Here is a 21,184-nt window from a genome sequence, read left to right on the forward strand (position 1 = left end):
TCCAAGGAGTGTTCACAAAACTAGACCTATGGAGTGCACTGAATCTGATCCATATTAGGGAAGGTGATGAGTGGAAGACTGCATTCAATATGCCGACAGGGCAGTACGAGTATCTGGTTATGCCCTTCAGCCCTGTGAATGCTCCTGCTGTTTTCAAAGCATGCTTCAGGATACTCTCCATTAGTATACTTTCATCTACCTGGATGATATCCTAATCTTCTCGAAGTCCACGGAGGAGCATGTCGCTCACGTCAGGGACATTGTAAAGAGTCTTCTAGACCATGGACTTTATGACAAGTTGGAGAAGTCAGAGTTTCACATGACAACCGTTTCATTTTTGGGTTTCATCACCTGTAGTGGCATTCTCAAGATGGACCCTACCAAGACCCAGGCAGACAGAGACTGGGCACCACCATTTAGTGTCAATCAAGTCCAACTTCTACTAGAAGTTCATCAGGAACTTGAGCTCAGTGGCAGCTCCACTGATAGTGCTAACTAAGAGATCCATGGGCCCTTTTGCTTGGACTACTGAAGTGTAGGCAGCTTTTGTAGAGCTTCAACACTGGTTCATGACAGCTCCCATCCTGGTTTTTCCAAACCATATCTTCTCTTCATCATGGAGCTGGCTACTTTGGTCACAACGACCACCTTTGGACAGTAAACTGCACTCATGTGCATTCTTCTCCAGGTGGTTAATGTCAGCAGAGAGGAACTATGACATTGGGAATCGCGAACATCTTGCTGTTAGGTTAGTTTTGGAGGAATGGGGTCATTGGCTAGAGAGGGCCAAGAATATTTTTATCGTTTGGACTGACCACAAAAAGCTTATGTTCAGGAGACATAGAGGCGGAATTCCAGGCAGGCCAGGAGGTCTTTGTTCCTTAACCACTTTGATTTCATTTTGACCGGGGTCAAAGAACCAGAAGCCAGATGCCCTGTTCGGTCATTTTGAGGAACCGGAATGAAAGAAGAAGACTACCACCATTTTGCCCCAGGCAAGGGTGGTAGCGGCAACTCATTGGGGAATCACTACTCTTGTTCACAAGACCCAAGCGTAGGAGAGATTCCTAAGAAGAATCCTCTGGGTTGGCTGTTTGTCCCAAGTTCTGTCCGGTCCCAGGTACTCAAATGGAGCCATTCGTTGAGAATGACCACGCCCAGGGATTGCAGGACCATCGAGTTAATCAACAGGAAGTATTGGTGATCCAGAATGACGATAGAGGTTCGGCAGTACGTACAAGATTGTGACGTGTGAGCCCCATACCCAAACTCAAGGTTTCCTCCACCCCCTACTTCTTCTAGAACAAGAAGCCAAGGTTGAGGTTGCTGGGGTCGGGGATCTCACCCAACACTGGATCAGTACAAGACAGATTTTGCTGGCTTCTACCTGGAAAGTGGAGGCCAAGGCAAACCAAAGGAGAAGTCAGGGACCTGTTTACAGTCGGGCAACATGTCTGGCTGTCCACTCATGATTTGCCTCCCTGAGTGTAATCTAGAAAGTTAGCACCCAAGTTCATTGCACCCATCAACATTCTCAAGAAAATAAATCCAGTGGCTTACACCTTGCAGTTCCCCAAGACCCTAAAGATCAATCCCACCTTCCACCTCTAAATTAAAACCTTTCTGCACCAGTCGCTTAGCCCGACCACTAGCAGCTCCACCACCACCCAGGTTTATTGAGGAGGAACAGATCTTCACAGTGAAATGACTTTTGGACTTGCATACGATTTGAGGTGTTTGGCAATACCTCACGGACTGGGAAGGATTTGGACCCAAGGAGAGGTGCTGGGTGCCTGAAAGAGACATCTTGGATCCTGCTCTCATCCACAATTACCATCACCACCTCTCTGCGCAGCCAGGGCTGTCAGAAGTCGGCCATAGGGAAGGGGGTCCTGTTACAAGACACTCCAAACCGCGCCGGCTTATGGGACTTTGACGCTCGAACTCCCCAGAGTATGGATAGCTGGCCTGGCCCCTTTAAGGGTTCAGAACAGTCCCACTAATTGGTAATCATGTTTTGGGCACCAAGAATTGAGTATGGAAAGTACACCTGAACTGAGGTGCTCAATCACAAGTCCTACTAGTGATTTTGTCTAGCATTTGTTCTGTGCTCAGTTCTCAATGCAGTTTGATACGGTGTCTTGTTCCTTGCTTTGGATGCTCCGGCATTTGGGTCCAAACCATCCTCATTCAGGACTCTTCTCACACAAACTTTTTACGTCATAATATGGCAGCAAGCCCTTTAGCTCTTGACATCACACCAACTGCTAAAACATCTCTACACCAGTCCTGCACTAATCCTCTTTTATTTTCCCTCATTTCCCATAAAGTCCCTCTAAATTTTAACATTCATTTTTAAATAAGAGATACTTTTGAAGGCAGAATATAATATTAATGGTAAAACTCTTGGCAGTGTGGAGGATCAGCGAGATCTTGGGGTCCATGTCCATAGGACAATCAATGCTGCTGCGTAGGTTGTCAGTGTTGTTAAGAAGGTGTATGGTGTGTTGGCTTTCATCAACCATGGGATTGAGTTCAAGAGCCATGAGGTAATGTTACAGCTATATAAGACCTTAGTTAGACCCCACTTGGAGTACTGTGTTCAGTTCTGGTCACCTCACTACAAGAAGGATGTGGATGCTATACAAGGTTTACAAGGTTGTTGAGAGTGTGCCTTATTAGATAGGTTGAGTGAACGGCTTTTTCTCCTTGGAGTGACAGAGGATGAGAGGTGACCTGATAGAGGTGTATGAGATGATGAAGGGTATTGATCGTGTGGATAGACAGAGGCTTTTCCCAGGGCTGAAATAGCTAACATGAGGAGGCATAGTTTTCATTTTAAAATCTTTTTTATTAATTATTATTGAAGATCAACAAAAAAGATACATTAAGTCAATATGTCATTATGTACAATAAAGAATTAAATTAGCAAATAACTGATTAACAAAGCTAAGCAATAATAATATGAAAAAATAAAGTGTTAATAATATTTTTTGGAAGAAAAAAGAAGGGAAAAAAAGAACCCCTACTAACTAACTAAATAAAAACCCTACTAACTGAAAAAAAACCGAGAGAAAAAGAACCCATTGGGAGAACAACCCCGGAGCTTTACATCATACAAGCTTCCATTAAAAAAAGGGGGCATTGTTTTAAGGTGCTTGGAAGTAGGTACAAGGGGGATGTCAGAGGTAGATTTTTCTCACAGAGAGTGGTGGGTGCGTGGAATGTACTGCCAGTGACGGGTCTTTTAAGAAAGTCTTAGGTACAGGAAGCTTAGAAAAATAGAGGACTACACGGTAGGGAAATTTTAGACAGCTTCTGGAGTAGGTTACATGATCGGCACAACATTGTGGGCTGAAGGGCCTGTAATGTGCGGTAGATTTTCTATTTTTCTATGTTTTGCAATGATCAATTAATCTATTAACCCATGCATTTTTGGGAATTGGAAAAGAAAATAGAACACTTATCAAAATCCAAGTGATTACAGGCGGAACCTGAAGATTCCTCACAGACAACATTGGAAGTCAAGATTGAACCTCAGCCACTGAAACTGTATGTAGCTTATCTACTAGATGTACCACCATGCCTTTTAAACCCATCTCACTCAAAGAGCAGGTACCCTGTTTAACTTCACCTTCCAATACTAGGAATACAACCCTACAGGTCATAGCTCTTCAAATGGTCAAGTCAAATTTATTATCAACATGTTCGAAAGACAATAAGGTATACATACAATAAAAACTAGACACAGAGGCAACACACGGATCCCGCTGAAGGGTCTCGGCCCGAATTGTCAACTTTCCATAGATGCTGCCTGGCCTGCTGAGTTCCTCCAGATGCTGCCTGTGTTACACTGAACATAAATTATACATTATATATATCTATGCAGTATATAAATTTGGGAAATCTTTCTGGCTCTGCTATTCTTTCCAGCAAAAGGATTCAGAAATCTACTGGAAGAAATATCTTCTCTACAACGTGCAGGAGGAGCTCAGTAGGTCAGGCAGCATCTCTGGATGGGAATATTCTCTGTTCCAAAGGAAACAACACTAGCTTATCAAACCTTTATACACTGTTAGAATTTCCAATCCTTATAAATCTCCTCTGCACTCCTCTTCTGTCCACTCATAACCCTGATTCAGGCTATGATCGAACACGTGTTGTATGCAGTACAAGCGTATATTCCCTGCTCACACATCCTAAGCCTTTGCTAATAAATGGAAGAATCCTGTACACCTTTTCAACCAACTTTTTAATCTGGCCTGCTACCTTTAAAGATCGAAGAAATGATCTGTCTCTGTTCCTCCATAACTCTCAACTGTTCCCATTTATTATTTATTTCCTTGTTTTGTTATATATTCCCAAACACATTACCTCACTGTTCTGTGCATTAAGAACAGTGAACTAAATTTGCCATATTTCTGCCCAATTAACCACTACGGATAAGAGCTTTCCTCCCCATTGGCAGAAGCATACTCAAATTTTGAATCATTTGCAAACTTCTTTACCATACACCCTGTATCTTGGTCTAAGTCATTAATATCCAGTGCTAAATAAAGGCTTGGTAATAAATACTACTCTGGAATTTGAGTGGCAATAAAATCTTTCTCAATCATTACCTTCATGCGTTGGTTACTCTGTGCTCTCTATTATTCCCTTAGTTATGAGTTGGCTCCTTATGTTCTTATGAAACATATTTTGATTTTCTTTGATGCTATTTTGCCAATTTTTAAAATTCTTCACTTTCATATTTCCCTTCCAATTTCACTCCCACGCTTGTGGTGTACTTCCAGGCTTTCTGCTATATTACCATAATCTTTACATTGACACGGTAACAGACATAAGCCTGAGCTCTTAGTACTAACATACGTTTTCCTTTCATGCCTCATCATATCCTCTCTGCATCTTGTCACTTAGAAGGTTCTCGCCATCCTATCCTTCTCTCTTTGTGTCAACAGGTTAATTCTAACTCCACTGGGTCTCTTTCTAAAGTGTCTCCCATTGTTCAGAGACAGATTTGTCTTCAAGTAACTATTTCAAATCCACCTTTGCTAACTGATATTTTAGGCTAGTAATACCGGCCTTAACCCAGTTAGAATATTCACTCCTAATTCATCATTGTCCTGTAACACTTACCCAACAGGCTGGTATATGTCTAGGGGAAAAGGAGATCCAGCAACACACCAACCCCACCTCCCGTACACGCAGGTGCTGTGAGAATCGAGTTTATGCCTCGCGCCCGCCCACAGTATCAAACCCACAACAAATACCGTTATGAAATTCACTTTAAAGAGTTTACTAAAATTAAAAGAGTATTAGGCAATACAATATATATGCAAGGAAAAAAACAAAAGGCGCCAACTTATCAAAGTTCAGTCAGTTTAGTGCACATCGTTGGAGCTCAACCATCGAACCATCCGACCCTTCGTCGCTTGCCTCCGACCTCCACGTCCTCGCACCTAGGACCCCCCGGTGGTCTTCCGAGCAGTGCAGCGCATGTCCACCTTCCTCGGCGTCTTCCTCCCGACTCCCCACCAAAAGCCCGCGAAAACCCCTTCCCCACGTGCCCAGCCTCACAAGACAAAATAACATTCCCCATTGGTTAAGAAATGAGTACAATTACCATATCAGCAAGTATAAAGCAAAACAACTGCGAGAGAAACACTTATCAGACAAAGAAACATTCCTACTCTTAACAAACCAAAAAACCTATTTTGAGTAACATACACAGGACATTGTACAGTCCTTTTCCATGACTGTACTAAATTGAATTGAATTATAATAACCAGCAAAACAATCATCTAAACCAATAACTGATTCTAACTGTATTTTCTAGAACTAAATCCAGAATGGCCCCCATTATGTTGGGCTTGCTCTATTCTAACTAAAATAAATTTTCTAAATTGAATTCTTTATTTTTTGCACTCTCTGTATCCCAGTTAATAATTGGGTAATTGCAATCTCCTTCTATTATTACCATCGTTCTTTTGCACTTGTGTCATGGATTTACCTATAAATTTATTCTTCTGTTTTCTTCAGACAATTCTGTACTCCATCAAATCTTCTCAGAAATATATTAATACCATAAGGTCATATGACATAGGAGCAGAATTAGGCCATTTGCTCCACTATGCCATTGTGGCTGATTTATTATCCCTCTCAACCCCATTCTCCTGCATTCTTCCCCTGACCTTTGACACCCTTATTAATCCAATGACTTGGCCTCCACAATACTCTGTGGCACTCTTGTTCTTAGCTTCTCTCTTGTTCTTCATTTCATCCCATGAAGTCTCATTTGACGTTGTTCTGACAGATATGATAAAGTCCAGTCATGCTTTCAATTTTTGTCCTTATTATAAACTTCCTCTTCCTGGCTTTCAAACTCCTTAATTCATTTCTCTTTACCTTTTTTCAATATTATATTCTCCATTCTCTCCTTTTGAATCTTTATGTAGCTCCTTATGTTCATTCTGGGCTATCTTAAAATCTACACAATAAAGCAACTTCAACCTTATACATGATAGAGGACCCCAGAGCCTTGAAACGCAGACTTCATATATTTGCACAGGTGTCACCTGCCTCAGAGTTACTGCCAGTACTCCAGCAATTGCAGGTCCTGTCTTCTCCATCATCTCCATAGCCATGTGCTATCCTCCCATCTCTGTACTCACTGGCATGTGGTACTGGGAGAAATTCAGATATTGCTACATTAACTTATTTATCAACTCCTTAAAATGTATCTGTAGGTCACATTCATTTATCTACCAATGTTAGAAAAGATTCAATTACGTTGCTGTTTTAGCTGTCAGGAGCTCTTGCTTTTGGAGGAAGCAGGAGATGGAAGAATAGGTGTGCAATGAGCTGCAGTTGCATGGGGAGGTGCCATGAGCAGTGAGGTGGATGTTGGTGGAATTTGAGGAGTGCCAGAGCATGTCATGGAGGGATTGGTCTCTTCAGAATGCTGAAAGGAGAGGGCAAAATCTGGAATTGTATATTCGAGATGCCAGAAATTACAGAGCATGGTCCATCAAATGTGAAGATGGTGGAAGGTGAAGCAAGGAAGCCCTAATTTAGTTCATGGTAGTGGGTCAGGGGGTGACAGCAGAAATGTGCAAGATAGAATAGGTACTGTTTAGAACTATGTGAATTATAGTGGAAAGGAAACATGGTTGAGGAAAAAGGCTGGAACATTGGAAGCATTGTCAAAATAGATGCAACACAGCTAGAGAAAATGGAAGCCAGTGTTGTGGTTGCTGGTCATTAATCTTTTTCCTGAAATGGTGGTAGAGGATTTGAGAGAGGAAGACCACATGAGACTGTGAGCAGAGTGGCAAATTTGTGTTAAAAGTGATAAAATCTCTGACTTCTGGGCAAGATCAGGAAGCAAGGGGCAGCATAAAGTAGAAAGTGTGATGTTCAGTGCCATAAAAACATGCTGAAAGGGTACCAGCATGGGACTTATCGAAGAGCCAGGTGAATCTGGGAACTGGTGTCTAAGCAACCGTCCCACAGACTCATCAAGCCACACAAAATCATACAGTCAATATGTCAGATTCCTTCATCACCAGCTCTAGCAATGATTTTCCCATCACAAGATAGAGCCTCTAGAGATGGAAGCGCAATGGTATATTAAACAAGAAGGAGTAACCTTCAGATTCCTCAACATTGACTCCAGATCGCAAATAACATAATGTTTAATATGGACGAATTAAACTCTGCCTGATTGCGGTATACTGTCCTCCCTCAGATGATGAATCAGTGCAGCTCCATGTTAAACAACACTTGGAAGACACAATAAAAGTGGCAAATGTGAGGTTTTCAATTCCCATCACCAAAAGTGGCTTTGCTGTACCTCCATATACCCAGCCGGCCAACTCATTGAGGCCATCATTGCCATTCTGAGTCCTTAGCAGTTAGTGAGTGAAGCAATATGAGAGATGAACACAAATGAATTCATCCATACTGATCTACCTATAGCAGATGCATTACTTTCTCGATAACAAGTAATCACGTCACAGTCCTGTAAGAGAGTCAAACCACCCAACCTTGATAATGCAAAGGCATTGCCATCACTGAGACCTCTCCCACTGTTTTCTGGGGGAAGGCAGGTGTGGTCACCATTCATAGGCACTCAATTGGTCCAACCACCTAGATACTGTGGTTCTAAAAGAAGGTTGAGTACCTTGTTGTAAGGGGCCCCGTTCCTGAGAAACCAAGGGTCCTTCCAACATTCACTATGGACAATTTAGGAGAATGATGGACTACCCTCTTCTTTCCCAGATGAGGGCATTGGCGATAACTCCAAGGAAACTTGACAAAGCAGCTGTTGCTTGACGTCCCATCAGCCATCGTAAGGATTTTTTTCCCACTTCCACAAACAGACAGTGATTGTGGTATGTACCACCTACAAAATGCACTGTCGTTACTCACTCAGACGACACCAACAGTACCCGCAATTTTGATCACCGAAAGAGAGGACAAATACAGATACCATCACCTGAAGGTGCCTGCCCACGCTATACACCACCTTGACTTGGAAATGTATGAATTATCCTTCATTATTATCGGGTCTATATCCTGGAGATCTGAGATTAGAAGTAGTTCAATAAGGCAACTACCACCACTCTCATAAGTCCAATTAGCAAGAGATAATAAATGTTTACTTGCCAATGACAGCCAGGTCCTGAAAATGAAAATACTAGTACCTCTGCCATTAATTTTACAAAAGAGATTTTCATGAAGTCATTGCATTTACACTCGAATTGCCTGTTGAACTTATCACAGATATTTACTCAGCAATGTAATTACCTTTTAACCCAAGCTTTATTAATGACTATCAAATAGTTTCTCTAGACCAGAGAATACACATTTTAAACATCATGCCTCATTGCTTTGACATCATGAGCAGTTGTATTTTTATTATTTTTTCCCCCAAAACCTATTGTTGCTACAAATTCAAATTCATTTCCCTTCTTAGCCCTTCTACTACTTAACTTCCAATCATTAAACCTTTTGTTAAGGAGAAATATTTTTAATCTCATTGTTCACAAAGTTCATTGATATTCTATTGTTCACGCAGTGCCTTTATTAACTGACATGTCTGGCAATGTGATGCGAAGAATTTGACCCAATGTTTCCAATACTGAAACAGTTTATACCTGGAGGTCATAGATGTGTGGCAGTTTCTAATAATCCCTCTAAGAATCTAGGATGAGTTTCTTTACTTAGAGATTGCTTATGATATGAAATTTAATACTATGTGAATTGGATGAGATAAGGTTTGGAAATGCACTTCAAGAAACTTAAATGATTGCTAGAGAAAAGGAATAGAGCAACAGGCTTTTTGAATAAGGTGAAGGAGAAGCAGAGACTCAGACAACACACATAGAATGCTGGAGGAACTCAACAGGCCAGGCAGCATCTATAGAAAAGAGTAATCTGTCACAGTTTCAGGCTGAGTCCTGATGAAGGGTCTCTGCCAGAAACAGCCTCTGTTAATCTTTCCCATAGATGCTGCCTGGCCTGCTGAGTTCCTCTGGCATTTTGTGTGTGTTGCTTTGATTTCCAACATCCATAAATTTTCTTGTGTTAGAGGTTTGAGCAGGGTAGTGAACACCCAATGATCATTATGTACACGCATACAGTATTTATCAATGTCCCTTCAAAAATTATTAAATTCAAATTCCTGATCATGCCCCTGAAATCCAGCTCAAACTCCAGCTGGTTGTGTTGTTTCTGTGGCTATAAGATCACAAATGATCTGGTGTTTTCTCAGGATAATCGCTCTATCACAACCTAATAGCCGACTAGGTTAGATTCACTGCATAGCGGCATGTAAACCTTGATGATATGCTGAAAGTTGTGTATAAACCAGTACTATAAATTGCAAGTTCCATAAGACATAGAAGCAAATGTTTTATGCGGAAACCATGCTGACTTTGACTTATTTTATCATTAGTCTCCAAATACCCAAAACCTCATCCTTAATAATGGACTCCAACACTTTCCCAACCACTGAGGTTAGGCTAACTGGCCTATAATTTCCATTCATTTGCCTTCCTCCCTTCTTAAAGAATGTTGGTGAATTTCAGTAAACTGGTGAATCCTCCATTCTACGGGAAAAGCCAGAATATTTAAAGTAAACTTGCATAAACTTTTCTTTCAATGGATATTGAAAATTCTGCCTGTATCCTCTATGGTAACTTTTGTTCAATTTGAATGATACCAAATGTTGAAGGAGCTATCCATGTGAAGTACTCAGGTGTCTAATCATCAAATTCAGTATGTTTGTTACAAGAATTGAATGTATTAGCATTCAAGTTTGAAAATGATTCCCATCGCATACTTGAGATAAGGACATAAAGAATATGCTGTGAATTCTATACCGTTGCATACCTGTACTTATCACTGAGGAGATTAGACACTATCATTGGCTTTCTGCTATCCTTGAGATTAGAAATATTCAGTATATTCGAGATCAGACAAACAGACTGAGAGATATATTTTCTTTACACACAATGTCAAATCAACTGATAATTGCAATTGGTACCTTATAATATGCTTAGGACATGAGGCATGTACGTACTTGTTTCCTTCCAAAGATGAGTCATTAACCTGAGATGGTAATTTCATCTCTCTTTCCATTGATCCTGCCTCACCTATTGAATGCTGTCCAGGATTTTTTGCTTTTATGTCAATGTGCTGATGTGTGTGTATATTCCACACAGGACGCATGGGTCATACTGCTCATCATATAATACTCTACAAAGCACCACCTGGGTATTGATCTCACAGAACATCATATCTGACGGCTGGGGTAAGAACTTTGGTAGATTCAGTTGCTGCAGAGGTAATAGGAAATAAATGATAACCATTGTAGAAGATTTATCTAACTGAGCAATTTTAGTTTAGTTAGAACATCCATTTCTTTAGTTATGGTAGTTAAGGCAAGTATATTGCTCATTTCTTGTCCTAGAACAAGTAATCATTTGGCATTTTATTTTTAAGTTGATCCTTAACTTTCAGTCATTAGTATTTCTTAAAAATCTAATTTCTCTAACTTCTCTTTCTGTCTTCGCTTGGAAAATAATCATAGTTACATTCAGTTATACTGATTTCCAGAATACTTTCTATATGATTAGAATACTTTATATATGATAAGCACAGCTTTTGCTACTAGTGTACAAAGGAATTTAAACTGTGCACGAAAGGTTGTCACCCTCCACCTCGTTGGCGTGTTAAGTAAATTTCACGATCATACACAATCACATTTTGTTTTCCAGTTTCTGATTGAATTGAATTGAATTTCTGTTTATTGTCATTTAGAAACCACAACTGCAATGCAGTTAAAAAATGAAACAACGTTCCTCCAGAATGATATCACAAAAGCACACGACAAAACAGACTACACCAGAAAATTCACATAACATTTGGCAATCCCCAAATCTAGAGTCCGGAGAGGCTGCTGTGTATTAATATCACGCTACCATCTTAGCGCGTTCCCCGGAAAGGAGCTCCAAATCCACCAGACAAAACAAGACTACCCAGACACACCAAGTCAGGAGACCAACTCTACCACCCAACAAACCAAAAAGTAAAGCTACAAGACCTACACAAAACCACATAGTTACAACATATAGTTACAACAGTGCAAACAATACCATAATTGATAAAAAAACAGACCATGGGTGCAGTAAAAATAGTCCAAAGATGTTAAAAGACTATAAGTTCGAAAGATGTGGACAGTGTCGACAATGTGGAGGTTGCAATGATTTGTGCAGATTTTAGAACTGGCGTATTTATACTGTTTTTATTGAAGAAATTATTTAGCATGCACATGTTTTTGTCACTGGGCAAAAAATTGCACAGCACAAGATTTTTGCACATGCTGGTCATTACAAGTTAGTGGGATCTTCTGTCACCTGTAAAGATTTTGTAGTGAAAAATCAGTTTCTAGTAAATGGCTTTGATTTCAGCTTAACCATAAAATGACACAAGCATAGTAAAGTAGATTTAAAATTTCAAATACTTCACTAAAACTGCTTAACTAATTGTCCTTTTATGCAATTTCATTGTCAAGCACGGAGCACAAGTAAACAAACAATGTTCAGTTGGAATGCTGTATTATTCTAAGCTCCATTAATGATGGTGATTGAATTCAGCCCAAATTGCACTGGAGTTGGCATAGTTCCAAACCCATTGACTGACACTAAAGTGAACTATTAGATACCGGCAGACATACGCATGTTGGCATCTACCGACAATTATTAACAGCAATGCCATCTGGCTTAGCCTGTTTTTCACTGTCACATTTCAGACAGTGAATTGTAATAAAACCATGATGTGGAACACTTTGTGCTCCACTGTATAGCGGGTGATTAGTGAAGTGTAAAATTTATTTCACAAGCTAGGGCTCTATTGCTACAATTATTGCATATAAATTGAGGGAGGCAGGATGAAGAAGATAATTCATTTTAGGCTAAAGTTCAGTTGTCCAACAGCTGTTCTAAGTTTATAAGGTTCAGATGCTGTGGAATTGTAGCTTGTGAGACTCAGGGTATTTGTACAGCAGCAATTCCATTGAAGTTGTTGATTAGTGTACAACAATGCATGCACAATGCAGCGGCCACAAGGTGAGCGTGTTAGAATACAATCATTTGTAGGGCACATTACCAGTAACCTTTGCCTAAAGCAGTCTGCAGCCACGATCCCTCAGTCACTAATGCATAGAACCATGCTGACCTTGGACTTTGGAAAACTCTGCACACAGACATTGTAAGTTGCAATGGAAGCTGCAGTTTTGACTGTCAGCCTAGTTTGCTCCACATCTGTACAATGGACTCAATTCCCATTTTATTGCTGAAAAGGGTGAGATTCAAGATTGCAGACATTGTGGGCCACAGGGCTTATTCCTGTGCCGTACTATTTTATTTGTGTTAAATCTTGTATCAGGTTGACGTTGGACAGATTGACAATGAATACAGGCTGCTCAATGCATCAAGCATATCACTGGGTTCTACAGTAGCCTGCTTTATTGAAGTGTTCATTTGGATCCTCTGAAGCAGAACTTACATGCAGCCAGTCTCACCTTCTGGTGAGGTGGCAAATGTGCTATGATTTCCTATGCCTTGGCTGTAGGCCACTCATGTCTGGGGTCTCACCACATGCAAGTGCTACCTCTGTGTTATCTACTTAATTAGATGTGGTGTCAATACATGAATTGGTGGGCATGGGTTCAGACTGAGAGACAATATGTTTTCTTTGTTCTTGCTTTTCTTAGCCAGGTTGCCCATCTTGGTTAGCTGAAGCTGAAAAAAGGGAGAGTTAATGTTGATATTGAGGGAGGGTGGGGATAGGGGAGGAAGTAAACAAGAGGTTCATTCTTGCACTGTCAAATCAGCCAATGAGGAGCGGTGTTATTGATGACTAAACAGTGCAGTCTTGAAAATGTGCAGGAGTTCTGGTTAATTGAGCTTCACAATCTCTGTCTGAGCTTTCAGATTCTGTTCAAATGTGTCCCTTCTGGAACAGATGAATGCAACCACTTATTTAATAGCACATCGGTGATTAGATGTTTACAATTTAGGTAGATCAGTTGAGACAAGGGAGTGTAAAAGAATTCAGACTTCTCTATATTATTGTCTGCCCTTGGAGCCAGCTCCCTGAGCTCTTTATGGACATCATCATGATCTATTTATTTAATTGGATGATAGCAGTCTCCAGCTTAGTATTAGTTTTAGTTCATATGTCTTAATATCTTCTTATATTTCTTTGTCAACTATTTTAATATAGCAAATAAAACTGTCCAAAAATAGCTTCTTATTCATACTAAGGTACAGTAGTTAGGTAGGGAACTTTTGTACAGATGCATTATAATGACCTGATGAATTTGACAAAGATATTGCCTAGTATCATATTATTTTGGTCAGGTTTTAATTTGGTTTTATTACCAGAGAGTTGTTTTCTGGTAAACTCATTTTTTTCCATCTGGTTGTCATATTAGTTTCTATTGGATTCTGCATTTCTTGGAAACAAATTAGGAATTTCATCCTTTAGCAAAATCTTTATGTGAACCAAATAAGGGGATTTCTGCAGAAAATTAATCACTGTATCTTACATTATAATTATTTTGTTAAGCTCAAAGATTACAATGTTATTTTCTGTACTGTACACGATGAACTGATGAGTATTGATAGTGGTGAACGGTGTTTTTTATGACTGGATATTGCAACTTTGAACCTCATTGGTGAGTGTGTATGATGAGTGAGGCTGATTTCAGCCAGACTTAAAAGAAACCCACTTGAGCAGATCTCAGCCCACAGAAGTCAGTGCTGGGAACTGGGTTCAGGGAGGAGTTTTTGGGTTAATAATACTCCATCACCGATTGTTTTTCCTTGAGTGTTCTTTACTCAGTTGCAACTGTGATCCTCAACCCACAAACATATTTCTCATGCAGAGACACAAGAGGCTGCAGATGCTGGAATCTGGAGCAGTAAACAATGTTCTAGAGGAGCTCACTGGGGTCCTGATGCAAGGTTTCAACCTGAAATGCTGAAAATTACTTTCCTCACATAGATGAGGACATTTTTCATCTATTTTCCAGGAGGACATTATTAGTTGCTTCATATTTCAAACTTATTTTTTCTTCTTGCCACATCACTCACTGATCCCAATCCATTATAATGCATCTGTACAACAGTGCATAAAGCAAACCATTTACATGACAAGGTTGCTTTTGAGCCTTAAGGTATTGATTCCACCTCACCAACCTCTTCTTTGCTTAAAACACTTCTTTGCAGTCCACCCTCAGTACTGCCCTTCCAAAGCACAGGTAACACTCCTACATTGCAGTTACTCAGTATTGCCCTACTTGGGAGCAACTCCTCCTCAGCACAGTTACCCCCCACCCATGCAACCCTTCTTAAGCACAACTATTCAGTTTAGCCCTTTCTTAAAGCAGCCCTCCCTCATCACAGCAAATCAACCAGTTCAGCAACAGTTTAACCTTTATTCTCTCAGCACATTCCGTCCCCAACAAAAGGCACTCTCCCCGGAGCACTCATTTAACAAGGTCAAAGTAGGTATAGCACTCAACTCAAACGGTGCTGCTCTCACAACATCTGCCTGGAACTTGCACATACTCTATTTGTGCTGCATTCTGTCAGTGAAATACATCCTGTACACAAAACTCCCTCCATTCAGCATGGCCTGAGTGCAGCAAATCCTGTACACAAAACTCCCTCCGTTCAGCATGGCCTGAGTGCAACAAATCCTGTACACAAAACTCCCTCCGTTCAGCATGGCCTGAATGCAGCAAATCCTGTACACAAAACTCCCTCCAATCAGCATGTCCTGAGTGCAGCAAATCCTGTACACAAAACGCCCTCTGTTCAGCATGGCCTGAGAGCAGCAAATCCTGTACACAAAACTCCCTCCGTTCAGCATGGCCTGAGTGCAGCAAATCCTGTACACAAAACTCCCTCCGTTCAGTACTGTACTGTGTCAGTAGTAACAGTAACACTCAGTGTAACACTCACTCAGTTCAACACTCCCTGAGCACTACACTGTCTCAGTACTGTACTGTGTCAGTAGTGTTCTCTCAGTGTAACACTCACTCAGTTCAGCATTCCCTCAGCACTACACCCTCTCAGTACTGAACTGTGTGAGTAGTGAGAGTAACACCCAGTGTAACACTCTCTCAGTTCAGAACTCCCTCAGCACTACACCTTCTCAGTACTGTACTGTGTCAGTAGTGTTCTCTCAGTGTAACACTCTCTCAGTTCAGAACTCCCTCAGCACTACACCTTCTCAGTACTGTACTGTGTCAGTAGTGTTCTTTCAGTGTAACACTCTCTCAGTTCAGAACTCCCTCAGCACTACACCCTCTCAGTACTGTACTGTGTCAGTAGTGTTCTTTCAGTGTAACACTCTCTCAGTTCAGCATTCCCTCAGCACTACACCCTCTCAGTACTGTACAGTGTGAGTAGTGAGAGTAACACCCAGTGTAATACTCTCTCAGTTCAGAACTCCCTCAGCACTACACCCTCTCAGTACTGTACTGTGTCAGTAGTGTTCTCTCAGTGTAACACTCTCTCAGTTCAGCACTCCCTCAGCACTACACCCTCTCAGTACAGTACTGTGTCAGTAGTGAGAGTAACACCCAGTGTAATACTCTCTCAGTTCAGAACTCCCTCAGCACTACACCCTCTCAGTACTGTACTGTGTCAGTAGTGTTCTCTCAGTGTAACACTCTCTCAGTTCAGCACTCCCTCAGCACTACACCCTCTCAGTACTGTACTGTGTCAGTAGTGAGAGTAACACCCAGTGTAACACTCTCTCAGTTCAGAACTCCCTCAGCACGACACCCTCTCAGTACTGTACTGTGTCAGTAGTGAGAGTAACACCCAGTGTAATACTCTCTCAGTTCAGAACTCCCTCAGCACTACACCCTCTCAGTACTGTACTGTGTCAGTAGTGTTCTCTCAGTGTAACACTCTCTAAGATCAGCACTCCCTCAGCACTACACCCTCTCAGTACAGTACTGTGTCAGTAGTGACAGTAACACCGAGTGTAATACTCTCTCAGTTCTGCACTCCCTCAGCACTACACTGTCTCAGTACTGTACTGTGTCAATAGTGTTCTCTCAGTGTAACACTCTCTCAGTTCAGCATTCCCTCAGCACTACACCCTCTCAGTACTGTACTGTGTGAGTAGTGAGAGTAACACCCAGTGTAACAATCTCTCAGTTCAGAGCTCCCTCAGCACTGCACCCTCTCAGTACTGTACTGTGTCAGTAGTGAGAGTAACACCCAGTGTAATACTCTCTCAGTTCAGAACTCCCTCAGCACTACACCCTCTCAGTACTGTACTGTGTCAGTAGTGTTCTCTCAGTGTAACACTCTCTCAGTTCAGAACTCCCTCAGCACTACACCCTCTCAGGACTGTACTGTGTCAGTAGTGTTCTCTCAGTGTAATACTCTCTCAGTTCAGCACTCCCTCAGCACTACACCCTCTCAGTACTGTACTGTGTCAGTAGTGTTCTCTCAGTGTAATACACTCTCAGTTCTGCACTCCCTCAGCACTACACTGTCTCAGTACTGTACTGTGTCAATAGTGTTCTCTCAGTGTGACACTCTCTCAGTTCAGCACTCCCTCAGCACTACACCCTCTCAGTACTGCACTGTGTCAGTAGTGAGAGTAACACCCAGTGTAACACTCTCTCAGTTCAGCAATCCCTCAGCACTACACCCTCTCAGTACTGTACTGTGTCAGAAGTGTTCTCTCAGTGTAACACTCTCTCAGTTCAGCACTCCCACAGCACTACACCCTCTCAGTACTGTACTGTGTCAGTAGTGAGAGTAACACCCAGTGTAACACTCTCTCAGTTCAGCACTCCCTCAGCACTACACCCTCTCAGTACTGTACTGTGACAGTAGTGTTCTCTCAGTGTAACACTCTCTCAGTTCAGCATTCCCTCACCACTACACCCTCTCAGTACTGTACTGTGTCAGTAGTGAGAGTAACACTCAGTGTAACACTCACTCAGTTCAACACTCCCTGAGCACTACACTGTCTCAGTACTGTACTTTGTCAATAGTGTTCTCTCAGTGCAACACTCTCTCACCTCAGCACTCCCTCAGCACTACACCCTCTCAGTACTGTACTGTGTCAGTAGTGAGAGTAACACTCAGTGTAACACTCTCTCAGTTCAGCACTCCCTCAGCACTACACCCTCTCAGTACTGTACTGTGTCAGTGGTGTTCTCTCAGTGTAACGCTCTCTCAGTTCAGCACTCCCTCAGCACTACACCCTCTCCGTACTGTACAGTGTCAGTAGTGTTCTCTCAGTGAAACACTCTCTCAGTTCAGCACTCCCTCAGCACTACACCCTCTCAGTACTGTACTGTGTCAGTACTGTTCTCTCAGTGAAACACTCTCTCAGTTCAGCATTCCCTCAGCACTACACCCTCTCAGTACTGTACTGTGTCAGTAGTGTTCTCTCAGTGTAACACTCTCTCAGTTCAGCACTCCCTCAGCACTACACACTCTCAGTACTGTACTGTGTCAGTAGTGAGAGTAACACCCAGTGTAACACTCTCTCAGTTCAGAACTCCCTCAGCACTACACCCTGTCAGTACTGTACTGTGTCAGTAGTGAGAGTAACACTCTGTGTAACACTCTCTCAGTTCAGAACTCCCTCAGCACTACACCCTCTCAGTACTGTACTGTGTCAGTAGTGTTCTCTCAGTGTAACACTCTCTCAGTTCAGCACTCCCTCAGCACTACACCCTCTCAGTACTGTACTGTGTCAGTAGTGAGAGTAACACCCAGTGTAACACTCTCTCAGTTCAGAACTCCCTCAGCACTACACCCTCTCAGTACTGTACTGTGTCAGTAGTGTTCTCTCAGTGTAACACTCTCTCAGTTCAGCATTCCCTCAGCACTACACCCTCTCAGTACTGTACTGTGTCAGTAGTGTTCTCTCAGTGTAGCACTCTCTCAGTTCAGCACTCCCTCAGCACTACACCCTCTCAGTACAGTACTGTGTCAGTAGTGAGAGTAACACCCAGTGTAATACTCTCTCAGTTCTGCACTCCCTCAGCACTACACTGTCTCAGTACTGTACTGTGTCAGTACTGTTCTCTCAGTGTAACACTCTCTAAGATCAGCACTCCCTCAGCACTACACCCTCTCAGTACAGTACTGTGTCAGTAGTGACAGTAACACCGAGTGTAATACTCTCTCAGTTCTGCACTCCCTCAGCACTACACTGTCTCAGTACTGTACTGTGTCAATAGTGTTCTCTCAGTGTAACACTCTCTCAGTTCAGCATTCCCTCAGCACTACACCCTCTCAGTACTGTACTGTGTGAGTAGTGAGAGTAACACCCAGTGTAACAATCTCTCAGTTCAGAGCTCCCTCAGCACTGCACCCTCTCAGTACTGTACTGTGTCAGTAGTGAGAGTAACACCCAGTGTAACACTCTCTCAGTTCAGAACTCCCTCAGCACTACACCCTCTCAGTACTGTACTGTGTCAGTAGTGTTCTCTCAGTGTAATACTCTCTCAGTTCAGCACTCCCTCAGCACTACACCCTCTCAGTACTGTACTGTGTCAGTAGTGTTCTCTCAGTGTAATACTCTCTCAGTTCTGCACTCCCTCAGCACTACACTGTCTCAGTACTGTACTGTGTCAATAGTGTTCTCTCAGTGTGACACTCTCTCAGTTCAGCACTCCCTCAGCACTACACCCTCTCATTACTGCACTGTGTCAGTAGTGAGAGTAACACCCAGTGTAACACTCTCTCAGTTCAGCAATCCCTCAGCACTACACCCTCTCAGTACTGTACTGTGTCAGAAGTGTTCTCTCAGTGTAACACTCTCTCAGTTCAGCACTCCCACAGCACTACACCCTCTCAGTACTGTACTGTGTCAGTAGTGAGAGTAACACTCAGTGTAACACTCACTCAGTTCAACACTCCCTGAGCACTACACTGTCTCAGTACTGTACTTTGTCAATAGTGTTCTCTCAGTGCAACACTCTCTCACCTCAGCACTCCCTCAGCAATACACACTCTCAGTACTGTACTGTGTCAGTAGTGAGAGTAACACTCAGTGTAACACACTCTCAGTTCAGCACTCCCTCAGCACTACACCCTCTCAGTACTGTACTGTGTCAGTGGTGTTCTCTCAGTGTAACGCTCTCTCAGTTCAGCACTCCCTCAGCACTACACCCTCTCCGTACTGTACTGTGTCAGTAGTGTTCTCTCAGTGAAACACTCTCTCAGTTCAGCACTCCCTCAGCACTACACCCTCTCAGTACTGTACTGTGTCAGTACTGTTCTCTCAGTGAAACACTCTCTCAGTTCAGCATTCCCTCAGCACTACACCCTCTCAGTACTGTACTGTGTCAGTAGTGTTCTCTCAGTGTAACACTCTCTCAGTTCAGCACTCCCTCAGCACTACACACTCTCAGTACTGTACTGTGTCAGTAGTGAGAGTAACACCCAGTGTAACACTCTCTCAGTTCAGAACTCCCTCAGCACTACACCCTGTCAGTACTGTACTGTGTCAGTAGTGAGAGTAACACTCTGTGTAACACTCTCTCAGTTCAGAACTCCCTCAGCACTACACCCTCTCAGTACTGTACTGTGTCAGTAGTGTTCTCTCAGTGTAACACTCTCTCAGTTCAGCACTCCCTCAGCACTACACACTCTCAGTACTGTACTGTGTCAGTAGTGAGAGTAACACCCAGTGTAACACTCTCTCAGTTCAGAACTCCCTCAGCACTACACCCTCTCAGTACTGTACTGTGTCAGTAGTGTTCTCGCAGTGTAAAACTCTCTCAGTTCAGCATTCCCTCAGCACTACACCCTCTCAGTACTGTACTGTGTCAGTAGTGTTCTCTCAGTGTAGCACTCTCTCAGTTCAGCACTCCCTCAGCACTACACCCTCTCAGTACAGTACTGTGTCAGTAGTGAGAGTAACACCCAGTGTAATACTCTCTCAGTTCTGCACTCCCTCAGCACTACACTGTCTCAGTACTGTACTGTGTCAATAGTGTTCTCTCAGTGTAACACTCAGTCAGTTCAGCACTCCCTCAGCACTACACCCTCTCAGTACTGTACTGTGTCAGTAGTGTTCTCTCAGTGTAACACTCTCTCAGTTCAGCATTCTCTCAGCACTACACCCTCTCAGTACTGTACTGTGTCAGTAGTGTTCTCTCAGTGTAACGCTCCTTCAGTTCAGCACTCCCTCAGCACTACACCCTCTCAGTACTGTACTGTGTCAGTAGTGAGAGTAACACCCAGTGTAACACTCTCTCAGTTCAGAACTCCCTCAGCACTACACCCTCTCAGTACTGTACTGTGTCAGTAGTGTTCTCTCAGTGTAATAATCTCTCAGTTCAGCACTCCCTCAGCACTACACCCTCTCCGTACTGTACTGTGTCAGTAGTGTTCTCTCAGTGTAACACTCTCTCAGATCAGCACTCCCTCAGCACTACACCCTCTCAGTACTGTACTGTGTCAGTAGTGAGAGTAACACCCAGTGTAACACTCTCTCAGTTCTGCACTCCCTCAGCACTACACCCTCTCAGTACTGTACTGTGTCAGTAGTGAGAGTAACACTCAGTGTAACACTCTCAGTTCAGCACTCACTCAAGACTACACCCTCTCATTACTGTACT

This window comes from Hemitrygon akajei, chromosome 1 (genome assembly GCF_048418815.1).
Source record: "Hemitrygon akajei chromosome 1, sHemAka1.3, whole genome shotgun sequence".
NCBI lineage: Eukaryota > Metazoa > Chordata > Chondrichthyes > Myliobatiformes > Dasyatidae > Hemitrygon > Hemitrygon akajei.